Here is a 17,883-nt window from a genome sequence, read left to right as displayed (position 1 = left end):
CCACAAATTCTTTTTTTGTTTTTTTGAGACAGAGTTTTGCCCTGTCGCCCAGGCTGGAGTGCAGTGGCGCAATCTTGGCTCACTGCAACCTCCGACTCCCATGCTCAAGCGATTCTCCTGCCTCAGCCTCCTGAGTAGCTGGGATTATAGGAACCTGCCACCACGCCTGGCTAATATTTGTATTTTTAGTAGAGACAGGGTTTCACTATGTTGGTCAAGCTGGTCTCGAACTCCTGACCTCGTGATCTGCCCGCCTCGGCCTCCCAAAGTACTAGGATTACAGGCGTGAGCCACCGTGCCTAGCCTACTACCACAACATCTAATAGACGTCTTCCCCTAAAAAATACCCCGATTATAACCACATAGCCCTGATAAATTCAGTGTTAGTTTGCATCTTACTTCATCTCTGTGTCTGGCCCAATTCTCTAGTTCAGAGTATTCAGTTCCAGATAGCCTGGCACATGATCCGGGCATATCCCACAGCACTGTCAACATCTGTGCCAGATGCAGCTCCCTCATCTAGATAGTATTCCAACCAGAAGGGTTACTTCAGCCATCAGAGTTAGGTTCTAGAACACAGAGCAAAGGCCAAATACTACCCATACCCACAACACAAAAACTGCCTCTCTGATACCCTGTTTCGTCTGAGACTGAAGCTTAAAATACCGATTCTCAGTGCTGACTGAACATTTGATCACATGCATAGCATAAAAAACAACAACAAAAAGCCCAGTCCTGATCCCAGAAGACTCATTTATTTATTTGGCCTGCAGGGAGACCTGAGTACTATATTAAAAAAAAAAGTAATGTATTAATATGGTTCAAATATAAAGTGATACAAATGGTGTTTATTGAGAAGTCCTGCTCCCATCCCATCCAACTTGGAGGACCCTATAGTTAACCACTTCTATTCATCTCTTGTGTATCGCACAAATGTTAATGTAAGTAAGAATATTTTTATTTTCCCCCTTTCTTACACTAAAGGAAACATATCCACTCTTCTGCATCTTGCTTTTTAAAAATCTAACAATATATCCTGGAGCAATTTCCACATCAGCATTTCGAGAGTTTCCTTATTGTTTGTTTGTTTTTATATTTGCATACTATTCCATTGTGAAGATAGACCACGGTTTATTTAACCAGACTCCATACTTAGATATTTATTTCCAAACTCTTGTTACAAACAATGCCATAATATAACTTTGTACATACATCATTTCATATGTATGCAGGCATTTCTGTAGGATGAATTCCCAGAAGTGGAATTAAATGATAGATTAAATGATACATGTGCATCTATAGCTATGGTCAAATTGCCCTCCATGACGCTTATAGCATTTTGTACTATTGCAGCAATATAGGAGAATACCTGTTTACTCACAGCTTCATCAACAGCGTGTGTCACAATAGGCTGGGATTATGCAGCAGTGGCTTAACTATTTCTGACACAGGGCAATGTTCCTCTCTGCAGTGGCTCAGATCCAGGCTGGTGGAAGTCCCCCATCCTGAGGCTACACCAAATGGAAAACTTCACCTTCTCCCTTAGTAGCTGAATTGGGGAACAGAACTGGAGAATCCCCATAGTTTGTTTAATAGCACCAGCTATTAAATCCTTTACCCCAGAGGAAAATATGTTAATTCTGCTCACATTTTATGGGCCAGAATGAGTCACATGCTAAGCCTAAATTCAGGGGGTGCAGGAAATTGTATAGTCCATATTCTCAGAAGTAGAGGAGAACTGGATATTAATAAAATTATATGTCCAACTTTTAGATTCTTGCCAATCTGATAGGTGAAAAAAAATGTTTAGAGTAGTTTTATTTTGCATTGCTCTTATTAGGAATGAGGTCAAGCATCTTTTCATATGTTCAAGGGCCATCATGAGTATTTATTAAAACTTCTAGCCAATTCTAATGTGCAACCAGGCTTGCACCTCCTGGGGCTTTCCTACTCAGTTTAGATTTTCTGAGAGAAACATCTTTTCCCTCCATGATTAGTAGGACCGCAGTGACTGACCAAGCGAGAATTCGTTCTATAGCTGAGACTGCCTTTTATGTAATAGCAATAGGGTGTCTCATTATAAAATGACTTTCAGTTCATAACCATAGCATTCATGTTATATAACCTGTGTACCATAATGGGTGGCCAGATGGTCCTTCAGTAATAGAGCCAGAATTAGAAATCTTTGACTAAAAACAACCAAGAGTCAATGCTTACTAAGAATATTGCATCAATGCCTGTTATCATCATCTCTATTTGAAGGAGGAAGTATTTTATAATGGATCTTCACTGAACTCGAATCTTTGATAGGGTAAGATCTTTTTTTTTTTTTAAATTGAGATGGGGCCTCACTCTGTCACTCAGGCTGGAGTGCAGTGGCTTGATCTTGGCTCACTGCAACCTCCAACTTCCAGGCTTAAGTGATCCTCCCACCCCAGCCTCCCGAGTAGCTGTGACCACAGGCGTGTGCCAATCTGATAGGGCAAAGTATTTTAATGCTGTAGATTGTGTATGGACAGAAGACTTTAATCCTAAATCCACTTTTCCCAACACAAGACTAAAACCTCAAGAGCTAGTATAAAATCATGAACATAGTTTTTCCTGCTCAGGTACCTGTTTCCACTTTTTTATCTCCTACCCATCGTGGAGCAGTTTCTTGGGACATCTTTTCTTCTAAAATTGAAGATTTGATTTTTGTTTAAACTCCTAGATCACCTAGGTTCCTCCCACTCAATTCCTGGTGCCAAGCCTATTCAGAAAGTAGTCATGACTGAGATCAGGGCCTAACCCTCCTAGAATTAGGCAATCAGATCCGTCTATACTTGCAACACCAGAGTGACTCAATGGTCTTACAAAAGTTTACTCGCCATGGATTCATGATGTAATCATCTTAACTAACAAGCTGTATTAGCATGCTTTGGCTGCAGTATCAGAAATCCCTATTCAGAATATCAGAAATCCCTATTCAGAATAGTTTGAACCAGGCGCAAGGGGATTTATTATTTTTCATAACATGAACTCTGTAGCAGGCACCTCAAGATGCAGGATGTCCAGGCTGTGGGTCTGCTTCTGTGTGATTTTTTTTGGTTCTAATTTCTTTCAGGTTTTGGCTTCATCCTCTGGCTGGTTATCCCAGGCCTCACATCCAGTTATGCCAATGCCCAGTGGGAGAAGGACAGTCATTTCCTTGTGTCCTTTTTTTAGAGACAGGGTCTCACTATGTTGCCCAGACTGGAGTGCAGTGGCACGATCATCATTCACTGCAGCGTCAACCTCCTGGGCTCCAGTAATCCTCCTGCCTCAACCTCCCAAGTATCTGGGACCACAATTATGTGCCACCATGCCTGGCCTTGTGTCCTCTTTTATTTTTTTCTTTTTTGCAGAGATGAGGTCTCTCACTATGTTGCTCAGGCTGGTCTCAAACTCCTGGCCTCAAATGATCCTCCTACCTTGGCCTCCCAATATGCTGGGATTACAAGTATGAGCCACCAAGGCCAGCCCTTGTGTCCCTTTTTAAGGGCAAAGAGCACTTCCTCCAGAAACCTGGGAGCTCTCCCTTTACACCTCATCCCATCAGGGCACATGCCCATTCCTAAGGCAAGGACCAGCAAGAATGGGACCACCTGTGCTTGACTGAGAGCATACAAGAGTCTGGCTTTCTGCTAGGCATGGTGGCTCATGCCTGTAATCTCAGCACTTTGGGAGGCCAAGACAGGTGGATCACCTCAGGTCAGGAGTTTGAGACCAGCCTGACCAATATGGTGAAACCCCATCTCTACTAAAAATACAAAAATTGCCAGGCACGGTGGCTCACGCCTGTAATCCCAGCACTTTGGGAGGCCGAGGCAGGCGGATCACGAGGTCAGGAGATCGAGACCATCCTGGCTAACACGGTGAAACCCCATCTCTACTAAAAATACAAAAAATTAGCTGGGCGTGGTGGCAGGCGCCTATAGTCCCAGCTACTTGGGAGGCTGAGACAGGAGAATGGCACAAACCTAGGAGGTGGAGCTTGCAGTGAACTGAGATCCTGAGACTCCGTCTCAAAAAAAAAGAAAGACTGTGGCTTTGCCTTCAAGCAGAAGGAAACATTTCTTTGGGTAATCAGACGCATGCGGACTAAAACTCCTCCTTGTTGGATTTCAGGAAAAGAAGCCCTTTGTAAGATCCTGAGATAATGAACATTTAAGTGACAAATAGGTTCAGCACACCTGTATTAAGCATCTCCCAGGAGCTAGACTTGGGGACGCAAAGGTGAATGTGATATGGTCCTGCTTGGTGGTACTTAGTCTAGTGGAGGAATAAGCACTATTCAATCTGATTTTAACTTGGCTCCTCAAATAGCCTTCCTACAGAAAGAGAATGAGCTTTTTTTCCCCTTTCACTTGCTCCTTCCCCACCTCCTCTCCTCTCCCTTCCTTTTCTTACTATCCATTCTACAAAAACTTCTTAAATGCCTACTCTGTGCCAGGCACAATGCTCTGGGATCCCATCAGAAAACTTACATTCTGGTCAGTTACCTTTCTTATTGTAAATGAGTAATAATGGTCTTCTGATTATAAGATTTATCGTGATTTTGGTTAGTACCTGTAAGACGCTAGCCACCTCTCGTCCTGTGAACCCAGGGCCACACTCAGGGCCATCAATGGAGACGGTGTCATGTGCTGCCTAAGCTGGCCAACTGGCTTCCCTAAATGACACGCTAATAGGAGCGAACAGAAGTGGGATTTGTTTGTTTGTTTGTTTGTTTGTTTTTTGAGATAGGGTCTTACTCTGTCACCCAGGCTGGAGTGCAGCGGCGTGATCTTGGCTCACTGCAACCTCCACCTCCGAGGCTCAAGCAATCCTCCTGCCTCAACCTCCCGAGTAGCTGGGATTACAGGCACCTGCCACCATGCCTGGCTAATTTTTGTATTTTTAGTACAGAAGAGGTCTCTCACAATGTTGGCCAGGCTGGTCTCAAACTCCTGACCTCAAGTGATTCACCCACCTTGGCCTTCCAAAGTGCTGGGATTATAGGTGTGAGCCAAGGCACCTGGCCCCCAACGGAAGTTTTTTTTTTTTTTTTTTGAGATGGAGTCTTGCTCTGTCACCCAGGCTGGAGTGCAGTGGCTCGATCTCGGCTCACTGCAAGCTCCACCTGCCGGGTTCATGCCATTCTCCTGCCTCAGCCTCCCGAGTAGCTGGGACTACAGGCGCCCGCCACAACGCCCGGCTAATTTTTTGTATTTTTAGTAGAGACGGGGTTTCACCGTGTTAGCCAGGATGGTCTCGATCTCCTGACTTCGTAATCTACCCATCTCGGCCTCCCAAAGTCCTGAGATTACAGGTGTGAGCCACCGCACCCAGCCCCAACAGAAGTTTTAAGTGGTGGAATGACACGATCAGTATTAGCCTATCTTGGAGAAGGGAAACTTGAAACAAACCACATTTTAAAAAAGAAAAAAAAAAAAGCCAAATCAACCCACAACAGAACTTGGTCTCTCAATGTTGCCCAGGCTGGTCTTGAACTCCTGGACTCAAGCGATCCTCCTGCCTTGCCCTCCTAAAGTGCTTGAATTACAGGCATGAGCCACCACACAGGCTTTTTTTTTTTTTTTTTTTTAGATGAGATCTCACTCTGTCAACCAGGAGTACAGTGGCAGGATTATAGTTCACTGCAGCCTCAACCTCTTGGGCTCAAGCAATCCTCCCGCCTTAGCCTCCCAGGTAGCTGAGACTACAGGTGCAGACCATCACGCCCAGCTAATTATTTTTATTCTTATTTTGTGTGTGTGTGTGTGTGTGTGTGTGTGTGTGTGTGTGTGTGTGGAGACAGGGTCTCGCTGTGTTGCTCAGGTTAGTTTCAAACTCCTGGGCTTGCCGGGCACAGTGGCTCATGCCTGTAATCCCAACACTTTGGGAGGCCGAGGAGGGCACATCACCTGAGGTCAGGAGTTCGAGACCAGCTTGACCAACATGGAGAAACCCTGTCTCTACTAAAAATACATAATTAGTCGGGTGTGGTGGTGCATGCCTGTAATCCCAGCTACTCAGGAGGCTAAGGTGGGAGAAAAGCTTGAACCTGGGAGGTGGAGGTTGCGGTGAGCCGAGATCGCGCCATTGCACTCCAGCCTGGGCAACAAGAGTGAAACTCCGTCTCAAAAAAAAAAAAAAAAAAAAAAAACAAACTCCTGGGCTCAAGTAATTCTCCTGCCTTGGCCTCCCAAGGTGCTGGGATTTATAGACATGAGGCACTGCAGCCATCTGTTTTCATTTAATATTTTTTTTTTTTTGAGATGGAGTCTTGCTCTGTCATCCAGGCTGGAGTGCAGTGATGTGATCTTGGCTCACTGCAATCTCTGCCTCCCGGGTTCAAATGATTCTCCCACCTCAGCCTCCTGAGTAGCTGGGATTACAGGCATGCACCACCACGCCTGGCTAATTTTGTATTTTTAGTAGAGATAGGGTTCCTCCATGTTGGTCAGGCGGGTCTTGAACTCAGGTGATCTGCCCGCCTCGGCCTCCCAGCCGCTGCGCCTGGCCTTGATTTAATTTCTTTTTTTTTTTTTTTTGAGACAGAGTCTCACTCAGTTGCCAGGCTGGAGTGCAGTGGCACGATCTCAGTTCACTGCAACCTCCACCTCCCGGGTTCAATCGATTCTCCTGTGTAGCTGGGACTACAGGCACGCGCTACCACACCCAACTAATTTTTTTTTTTTTTTCTGAGATGGAGTCTCGCTGTCGCCCAGGCTGGAGTGCAGTGGTGCGATCTTGGCTCACTGCAACCTTCACCTCCTGGGTTCCTGCCATTCTCCTTCCTCAGCCTCCCAAGTAGCTGGGACTACAGGCGCCCGCCACCTCGCCTGGCTAATTTTTGTATTTTTAATAGAGACGCGGTTTCACTGTGTTAGCCAGGATGGTCTCGAACTCCTGACCTCATGATCCTCCTACTTCGGCCTCCCAAAGTGCTGAGACTACAGGCATGAGCCACCGTGCCCGGCCTAATTTTTGTATTTTTAGTAGAGACGGAGTTTCACCATATTGGCCAAGATGGTCTCGATCTCTTGACCTCGTGATCCGCCTGCCTTGGCCTCCCAAAGTGCTGGGATTACAGGCGTGAGCCACCACTCCCGGCTTGGTTTAATTTCTAAATGACCTAGAGGTGCTCTTGGTCTCCAAGGTTTGTATCTTCTTTAGGGTGTTGCTGTGCTTCCTTCAGCATTGGCAGGGGTTGGGTGAGCAGTTTCTTTCCTATTTATAAATGGCTTGCCTCACTCTCTTGCTTTTAGTCTATGGTCAAGTCCTGGCTGGGTGCAGTGGCTCACACCTGGAATCTCAGCACTTTGAAAGGCAGAGGTAGGAGGATGGTTTGAGCCCAGGAGTTCAAGATCAGCTTGCACAACACAGCGAGACCTGATGTAAAAAAAAAAAAAAAAAAAAATTAGCAGGGCGTGGTGGCATGTGCTTGTGGCCCCAGCTACTCAGGAAGCTGAGGTGGGAGGATCGCTTATGCCTGGGAGGTCAAGGCTGCAGTGAGCCATGATTACATCACTGCAATCCAGCATGGGCAACTAAGCAAGTGTCAGTCAAGTCAAGTCCTATCCAGATTTTGGGACATTTTTGGGGGAATATTTAAAGCACTTAAATGCAAAGATCAATGTCAAGTTAGCTTTACTTTTTCTCTGATTTGGGCCCTGGGTCTGGCACCTAGACTTCTGCCTTGTGGCCGTAGTCAGGGAACCAGACCTTTGCCCTAAGCCTTAAGCCAGAGCTCCGATTTCTAATTTGCCTTTCTTGGCTATCTGGTCAGCCCAGGGACAGGAGGCTTGATCTTTTTAAAATTTAATTTTTAGCTGGGCACAGTAGTTCACGCCTATAATCCCAGCACTTTGGGAGGCCAAGGCGGGTGGATCACCTGAGGTCAGGAGTTCAAGAGCAGCTTGGCCAACATGGTGAAACCCTTCCTCTACTAATAATACAAAAATTAGCCAGGTGTGGTGGCATGTGCCTGTATTCCCAGCTACTCGGGAGGCTGAGGCAGGAGAATTGCTTGAACTTGGGAGGCGGAGGTTGCAGTGAGCCAAGATTGCGCCATTGCACTCCAGGCTGGATCACAAGAATGAAACTCCATCTCCAAAAAAAATATTTAATTTTCTAAGAATTGTAGGGGGGCAGGTCTTGCTATGTTAACCAAGCTGGTCCCAGACTCCTGGCCTCAAGTGATCTCGCTTTAGCCTCTCGAGTACCTGGGATTATAGGTGCAAGACAGAGGGCCTGGTTCAGGAGTCCTGCTCTTGAACTTCAGCTGTATTGGCGGGGTCCTCTACTACCTGCTGCTAAGCAGCTGCGAAGCTAACTGGTGACTCTAGGGCCAGAAACTCTGCTACTCTATTTGTTTAAATCCATGAAATGTGTTAAAGACCAGGGTCCTTCTGAGTGCCCTGTCTTAGCTGGGTCTACAACAGCCCTATCCTTGGTGATCTAACTCTCCAGTCATCTATCTCTGCTCCATCCAATTTCAGCCACACAAAGAAAATAAAGGCCAGGCCAGGCGCAGTGGCTCACGCCTGTAATCCCAGCATTTTGGGAGGCCAAGGCGGGTATATCACAAGGTCAGGAGATTGAGACCATCCTGGCTAACACGGTGAAACCCCGTGTCTACTAAAAATACAAAAAATTAGCCGGGCATGGTGGCAGGCACCAGTTGTCCCAGCTACTCAGGAGGCTGAGGCAGGAGAATGGTGTGAACCCGGGAGGTGGAGCTTGCAGTGAGCCGAGACCGTGCCACTGCATTCCAGCCTGGACGACAGAGTGAGACTCCGTCTCAAAAAAAAAAAAAAAAAAAGAAAGAAAAGAAAGACCATCAGATGTCAGCTCCTTCCAGCTGAAACTTATTTGTATAGGTTCTGGGTTGAATTGTGCTCCCCTGACTCCCCTGCCAAATTAATATGTGGATGTTCTAATCCCCAGTACCTCAGAATGTGACCTTATTTGGAGATAGGGTCTTAACAAAGGTAATCACTGAAAGTAAGGTTTTTGGGGTGGGCCTTAATCCAGTATAACTGGTGTCCTTAAGATGATGTAAAGATACAGGGAGAAGACTGCCCTGTACAAGCCAGGGAGAGACCCAGAACAGATCTTTCTCTCGCCACTCTCAGAAGGAACCAACACTTTGATTCCTCTAGAACTGTGAGAAAATAAATTTCTAGACTGGGTGCAGTGGTTCATGCCTATAATCCCAGTACTTTGGGAAGCCAAGGCTGGCTGATCACTTGAGCTCAGGAATTTCAGAGCAGCCTGGCCAACCTCATCTCTACAAAAAATACAAAAATCAGTTGGGTGTGGTGGCACATGTCTATAATCCCAGCTATTTAGGAGGCTGCGGTGGGAGGATCACTTATGCCTGAGAGGTTGAGGCTGCAGTGAGCCGTGATCCCACCACTGAACTCCAGCTTGGGTAGCAGAGTGAGACACTATCTCAAAATATATATATGGCTGGGTGCAGTGGCTCATGCCTATAATCCCAGTACTTTGGGAGGCTGAGGCGGGCAGATCACCTGAGGTCAGGAGTTTGAGACCAGCCTGGCCAACATGGTGAAACCCCGTCTCTACTAAAAATACAAAAAATTAGCAGGGCGTGGTGGCGGGTGTCTGTAATCCCAGCTATTTGGGATGCTGAAGCAGGGGAATTGCTTAAACCTGCGAGGCGGAGGTTGCAGTGAGCTGGGACTGTGCTATTGCACCCCATCCTGGGTGACAGAGCAAGACTCTGTCGCAAAAAAAAAAAAAAAAAAAAAAAAGCCAGGTGTGGCATGCCTGTAATCCCAGCTACTTGGAAGGCTAAGGCACAAGAATTGCTTGAACCTGGGAGGCCGAGGTGGCAGTGAGCCAAGATCAAGCCACTGCACTCTAGCCTGGGTGACAGAGTGAGACTGTCTCAAAAACAAAACAAAACAACAACAAAAAGTATACAGGAGAATGTACATAGGTCATATGCAAATACTTCACCATGGTCACATTTAATATTCTATTAATTTTCTTTTCTCTTTTTTTTTTGTTTTTTGAGAGGGAGTTTTGCTCTTGTCACCTACGCTGGAGTGCAATGGCACAATCCCGGCTCACTTCAACCTCTGCCTCCTGGGTTCAAGCGATTCTCCTGCTTCAGCCTCCCAGTAGCTGGAATTAATAGGCACCCACTACCACGCCTGGCTAATTTTTGTATTTTGTATTTTTATTTTTATTTTTTCGAGATGGAGTTTTGCTCTTTCACCCAGGCTAGAGTGAAGTGGGGCCAACCTTGGCTCACTGCAATCTCTGCCACCCAGGTTCAAGCGATTCTCCTGCCTCAGCCCCTGGAGTAGCTGGGATTACAGGCACCCCACCAGCACGCCTGGTTAATTTTTGTATTTTTAGTGGAGACAAATTTCGCCACGTTGGCCAAATTGGTCTCAAACTCCCGACCTTAGGTGATCCACCCACCTCGGCCTCCCAAAGTGCTGGCATTACAGGCATGAGCCACCACACCCAGCCTAATTTTTGTATTTTTTAAAATTGTTTTGTAATTTTTGTATTTTTTAGTAGAGAGGGGGTTTCACCATGTTGGCCAGGCTAGTCTCGAACTCCTGACCTCAGGTAGTCTGCCTGCCTTGGCCTCCCAAACTGCTGGGATGACAGGCATGAACCACTGTGCCTGGCCTGTTTTCTTTCCTTTTTTTTTGAGATGGAGTTTCGCTCTTGTTGCCCAGGTCGGAGTGCAACGGCGTGATCCCAGCTCAGTATAACCTCTGCCTCCCAGGTTCAAGCGATTCTCCTGCCTCAGCCTCTCGAGGAGCTGGGATTACAGGCATGCACCACCACGCCCGGCTAATTTTTTTATATTTAGTAGAGATAGAGTTTCACCATGTTGGTAAGGCTGGTCTCGAACTCCTGACCTCGGGTGATCCACCTGCCTCGGCCTCTCAAAATGCTGGGATTACAGGCCTGAACCACCACACCTGGCCTGGCCTATTAATTTTCTACTTGTCTTGTTCATTGTCTTCTCTGTCCATTCCATGAGGGCAGGGATTCTGATCTGTTTTGTGCATAACTTTTAGTGCAGCACCTGGGATCCATCTGGATGTCCCAAAGGTCTTCAAACTCAACCTGTCCAGTACCTAGTTCATCAATGCCCCTAACCCCAAACTTGCTTGTGCTTTTTTTTTTTTTTTTGAGACAGGGTCACACTCTCTTGCCCAAGTGGCATGGTCATGGCTCACTGCAGCCTTGACTTCCTGGGCCTCCTGTCTCAGCCTCTCTAGTAGCTGGGACCACAGGCATGCACCACAATGCCTGGCTAATTTTTGATTATTTGTAAAGATGGGGTCTCACTATGTTGCCCAGGCTGGTCTCAAACAGGTAGACTCAAGCAATCCTCCTGCCTCTGCCTCCCAAAGTGCTGGGATTACAGGTGTGTGCTGTCATGCTCAGCCATGGTTTTTTTGTTTGTTTGTTTTGTTTTGTTTTGTTTTGTTTTGTTTTGAGACAGAGTCTTGTTCTGTTGCCCAGGCTGGGGTGCGGTGGTGCAATCTCAGCTCACTGCAACCTCCACCTCCTGGGTTCAAGCAATTCTCATGCCTCAGCCTCCCAAGAAGCTGGGACTACAGGTGCTCGCCACCACGCCTAGGTAATTTTTTGTATTTTTAATAGAGACAGGGTTTCACCATATTGCCCAGGCTGGTCTCAAGCTCCTGGCCTCATGTGATTCACTCACCCATTGATCTTGGCCTCCCAAAGTGCTGGGATTACAGGCGTGAGCCACCACGCCTGGCCTATTTTTGTATTCCTTTTGTGAAATAAAACACTGTCTACTAATTCCTTTGGCCAGAAGCCTGAGTTCTATCTTCACTTCCTCCCTCTGCATCATCCTACATTGGTGAGTTGGTCACTAAAGCCTGTCCTACCCAATGCTCTGGAGTCTGCCCCATCTCTCCCTTTCTGTCCTGCCACCACTCTAGTTTGGGCCCCTCTTCAATTCTTGCTTGGACCATGACCAAAGTCTTTTCCTTACTCTCTTCCCAGCTTATCCTCCTCGCTGATGCAAGAGTGATTTTTTTTGTTTGTTTGAAATTCACATATTGGTTTGCTTTTCCACAAAATTGGGACTATACCATATAATCAGTTTTATGTTAATCTTGCAAGCATTATCTTTGAAGACTTTTCATAGATACAATTGTGTGTTACAGCTATGGGTGAACATAGTTGACTCCATCATCTTCCTAATCAGGTTGTTTCTAGGCTTATTATTTGATTTTATTTATTTATATTTATATTTATTTATTTTGAGACAGAGTCTTGCTCTGTCACCCAGGCTGGAGCACAGTGGTGTGATCTTGGCTCACTGCAACCTTTGCTTCCCAGGTTCAAGTGATTCTCCTGCCTCGGCTTCCCGAGTAGCTGGGATTACAGGTGTCTGCCACCACGCCTGGCCAATTTTTGTATTTTTAGTGGAGACAGGGTTTTGCCATGTTGGCCAGGCTGGTCTCAAACTCCTGACCTGAGGAAATCTGCCTGCCTCGGCTTCCCAAAGTGCTGGGATTACAGGCATGAGCCACCACGTCCAGCCATTATTTGCTTTTTTTTTTTTGAGTTGTAATTTTTTAATAGCAATCTTGAAGTACATGTGACATACAATAGACTATACATGTTTAAAATAATAATTTTATAAGTTTCGGCATATGTGTATTATCTGTGAGACCATAATTACAATTAAGATACTGAAAATATCCATCAACCCCTCAAATTCCTTGGATCCTTTTCTAATACCTCCCTCTTACCCCTTTTCACCCCAGCCTTCTCTAAGCAAAAGCTTTCTATCACTACAGATAATGTGCTTTTTCTAAAATTGTATATGAATGGAATTATACTCTACGGACTCTTTTTTTTTCCTGGCTTTTTTACTCTGCACAGTTATTTTGATACTCATTCATGTTGTTGTATGAATCAAAAACCCATACCTTGGTATGGCTGAGTAGTATTCCTTCACGTAGCTATACCACAGTTTGTTTATCCATTTACCTGTTGATGGATGTTTGGATTGTTCACAGTTTGGGGCTGTTACAAACATGGCTGTTATGAACATTCATATACCAGTCTTTATGGATATATGTTTTCATTTCTCTTAGGTAAAAACCTGAGAGAAAAATGGCATGGTCATATGATTTCTGTATGTTTAACTTTTTTTTCTTTTTTTATTATTATACTTTAGGTTTTAGGGTACATGTGCACAATGTGCAGGTTTGTTACATATGTATCCATGTGCCATGTTGTTTTGCTGCACCCATTAACTCATCATTTAGCATTAGGTATATCTCCTAATGCTCTCCCTCCCCCCTCCCCCCACCCCACAACAGTCCCATGGATGCAAAAATCCTCAATAAAATACTGGCAAACCGAATCCAGCAGCACATCAAAAAGCTTATACACCATGATCAAGTGGGCTTCATCCCTGGGATGCAAGGCTGGTTCAACATATGCAAATCAATAAATGTAATCTAGCATATAAACAGAACCAAAGACAAAAACCACATGATTATCTCAATAGATGCAGAAAAGGCCTTTGACAAAATTCAACAACCCTTCATGCTAAAAACTCTCAATAAATTAGGTATTGATGGGACGTATCTCAAAATAATAAGAGCTATCTATGACAAACCCACAGCCAATATCATACTGAATGGGCAAAAACTGGAAGCATTCTCTTTGAAAACTGGCACAAGACAGGGATGCCCTCTCTCACCACTCCTATTGAATATAGTGCTGGAAGTTCTGGCCAGAGCAATCAGACAGGAGAAGGAAATAAAGGGTATTCAATTAGGAAAAGAGGAAGTCAAATTGTCCCTGTTTGCAGATGACATGATTGTATATCTAGAAAACCCCATTGTCTCAGCCCAAAATCTCCTTAAGCTGATTAGCAACTTCAGCAAAGTCTCAGGATACAAAATCAATGTACAAAAATCACAAGCATTCTTGTACACCAATCACAGACAAACAGAGAGCCAAATCATGAGTGAACTCCCATTCACAATTGCTTCAAAGAGAAAAAAATACCTAGGAATCCAACTTACAAGGGATGTGAAGGACCTCTTCAAGGAGAACTACAAACCACTGCTCAATGAAATAAAAGAGGATACAAACAAATGGAAGAACATTCCATGCTCATGGGTTGGAAGAATCAATATCGTGAAAATGGCCATACTGCCCAAGGTAATTTATAGATTCAATGCCATCCCCATCAAGCTACCAATGACTTTCTTCACAGAATTGGAAAAAACTACTTTAAAGTTCATATGGAACCAAAAAAGAGCCCACATCGCCAAGTCAATCCTAAGCCAAAAGAACAAAGCTGGAGGCATCACGCTACCTGACTTCAAACTATACTACGAGGCTACAGTAACCAAAACAGCATGGTACTGGTACCACAACAGAGACATAGATCAATGGAACAGAACAGAGCCCTCAGAAATGATGCCGCATAGCTACAACTATCTGATCTTTGACAAACCTGACAAAAACAAGAAATGGGGAAACGATTCCCTATTTAATAAATGGTGCTGGGAAAACTGGCTAGCCATATGTAGAAAGCTGAAACTGGATCCCTTCCTTACACCTTATACAAAAATTAATTCAAGATGGATTAAAGACTTAAATGTTAGACCTAAAACCATTAAAATCCTACAAGAAAACCTAGGCAATACCATTCAGGACATAGGCGTGGGCAAGGACTTCATGTCTAAAACACCAAAAGCAATGGCAACAAAAGCCAAAATTGACAAATTTGATCTAATTAAACTAAAGAGCTTCTGCACAGCAAAAGAAACTACCATCAGAGTGAACAGGCAACCTGCAGAATGGGAGAAAATTTTTGCAACCTACTCATCTGACAAAGGGCTAATATCCAGAATCTACAATGAACTCAAACAAATTTACAAGAAAAAAACAAACAACCCCATCAAAAAGTGGGCAAAGGACATGAACAGACACTTCTCAAAAGAAGACATTTATGCAGCCAAAAAACACATGAAGAAATGCCCATCATCACTGGCCATCATAGAAATGCAAATCAAAACCACAGTGAGATACCATCTCACACCAGTTAGAATGGCCATCATTAAAAAGTCAGGAAACAACAGGTGCTGGAGAGGATGTGGAAAAATAGGAACACTTTTACACTGTTGGTGGGACTGTAAACTAGTTCAACCATTGTGGAAGTCAGTGTGGCGATTCCTCAGGGATCTAGAGCTAGAAATACCATTTGACCCAGCCATCCCATTACTGGGTATATACCCAAAGGATTATAAATCATGCTGCTGTAAAGACACATGCACATGTATGTTTATTGCTGCACTATTCACAATAGCAAAGAGTTGGAACCAACCCAAATGTCCAACAACAATAGACTGGATTAAGAAAATGTGGCACATATACACCATGGAATACTATGCAGCCATAAAAAATGATGAGTTCATGTCCTTTGTAGGGACATGGATGAAACTGGAAAACATCATTCTCAGTAAACTATCGCAAGGACAAAAAACCAAACACCGCATGTTCTCACTCATAGGTGGGAATTGAACAATGAGAACTCATGGACACAGGAAGGGGAACATCACACTCCGGGGACTATTTGCTTTTATAAATAATGCGGTGATGCATCTTTGTGATCTTTCAAAACCTGAATCTTGTCACATCACTCGCTTGCTTAGACTCCATCAGTACCTCCCTGTCATCGAAGTGCAATGTTCTGACTCCTCAGTATGGCTCATAAGGCCTCTTAGATTGGATCCTGCCTACCTTTCATGTCATCTCCCACCCACAACCCATAACTCCAATTCCCTACTTGCAGATGCCAAATGTGAGCCACCTTGATATTTTTCACTTATGCTTCCTCTGTAATGTCCTCTTCTTTTTTTTTTGAGATGGAGTCTTGCCCTGTCACCCAGGCTGGAGTGCAGTGGTGTGATCTCGGTTCACTGCAACCTCTGCCTCCTAGGTTCAAGAGATTCTCCTGCTTCAGCCTCTCGAGTAGCTGGGATTACAGGTGCCTGCCACCAAGCCTGGCTAATTTTTGTATTTTTAGTAGAGACGAGGGTTCACAATGTTGGCCAGGCTGGTCTCGAACTCCTGACCTCAGGTGATCCACCCACCTCAGCCTCCCAAAGTGCTGGGATTATAGGCGTGAGCCACCGCGTCCAGCTTGTAATGTCCACTTCTTTGTCTCCCCAGGAAAGTCCACTGCCTGGGTTCAAATCCTCATCATTCCTTATTTGTAATGATGATATTTAAAGATGATATTCGGCCGGGCACAGTGGTTCACGTCTGTAATCCCAGCATTTTGGGAGGCCAAGGTGGGCAGATCACTAGGTCAGGTGATTGAGATCATCCTGGCTAACAGGGTGAAACCCCGTCTCTACTAAAAATACAAAAAATTAGTCAGGCGTGGTGGCATGCGCCTGTAATCCCAGCTACTCGGGAGGCTGAGGCAGGAGAATCACTTGAACCCGGGAGGCGGAGGTTGCGGTGAGCTGAGATCGCGCCATTGCACTCCAGCCTGGGTGACAGAGCAAGACTCTGTCTCAGGCCGGGCACGGTGGCTCACGCTTGTAATCCCAGCACTTTGGGAGGCCGAGGCGGGCGGATCACGAGGTCAGGAGATCGAAACCATGGTGAAACCCCGTCTCTACCAAAAATACAAAAAATTAGCCGGGCGTGGTGGCGGGCGCCTGTAGTCCCAGCTACTCGGAGAGGCTGAGGCAGGAGAATAGCGTGAACCCAGGAGGCGGAGCTTGCAGTGAGCCCAGATTGTGCCACTGCACTCCAGCCTGGGTGACAGAGCCAGACTCCGTCTCAAAAAAAAAAAAAAAAAAAGACTCTGTCTCAAAAAAATAAAAATAATAAATAAATAAATAAATAAATAAAGATGATATTCCACTAAAACCAGAGTGGCTTTTGGGACACAGAGAGCTAGCCCACTGACACATAAAAAGATGGGCCAGGCTCGGTGGCTCACACCTGTAATCCCAGCACTTTGGGAGGCTGAGGTGGGTGGATCATGAGGCCAGGAGTTTGAGACTAGCCTGGCCAACATGGTGAAACCCCGTTTCTACTAAAGTTACAAAAAATTAGCTGGGCGTGGTGGTGGGTGCCTGTAATCTCAGCTACTCGGGAGGCTGAGGCAGGAGAATCGCTTGAACCTGGGAAGCAGAGGTTGCAGTGAGCTGAGATTGCACCAATGCACTCCAGCCTGGAAGACAGAATGAGACTCCATCTCAAAAAAAATTAATTAATAAAAAAAATTCCAAAATGGCCTAGCCTAACCTACAGATGCTTTCTCAGACCTTTTGATTCTACAATAAGATGCTGTCTCAAAAAAAAAAACCATAGCATTTTATCACATGTGAATTATGTGAAATTTCAGTCTCCATAAATAAAGCTTTGGAACACAGCCACTCACGCACTCTCACTTATTTATGTATTGTCTTTGGCTGCTTTCATTCTTTATTTTTTGAAACTCACTCTGTCGCCCAGGCTGGAGTGCAGTGATAGAATCTCGGCTCACTGCAACCTCTGCCTCCTGGGTTCAAGTGATTCTCCTGCCTCAGCCTCCTGAGTAGCTGGTATTATGTGTGCACTCCACCATGATTGGCTAATTTCTGCATTTTTAGTAGAGACAGGGTTTCACCATGTTGGCCAGGCTGTTCTCAAACTCCTGACCTCAAGTGATCCACCTTCCACTTGGATGGAACGCCTCGGCCTTCCAAAGTGCTGGGATTACAGGCGTGAGCCACTGCGCCCGGATCTTTGGCTGCTTTTATGCAACAATGGCAGAGCTGAGCAGTTGCAATAGAGGTGGAGACGGTTTGGCCT

Source organism: Symphalangus syndactylus, chromosome 18 (genome assembly GCF_028878055.3).
Source record: "Symphalangus syndactylus isolate Jambi chromosome 18, NHGRI_mSymSyn1-v2.1_pri, whole genome shotgun sequence".
Classification (NCBI taxonomy): domain Eukaryota; kingdom Metazoa; phylum Chordata; class Mammalia; order Primates; family Hylobatidae; genus Symphalangus; species Symphalangus syndactylus.
The sequence above is the reverse complement of the archived record's forward strand: the minus strand, read 5'-3'. Positions refer to the sequence as shown.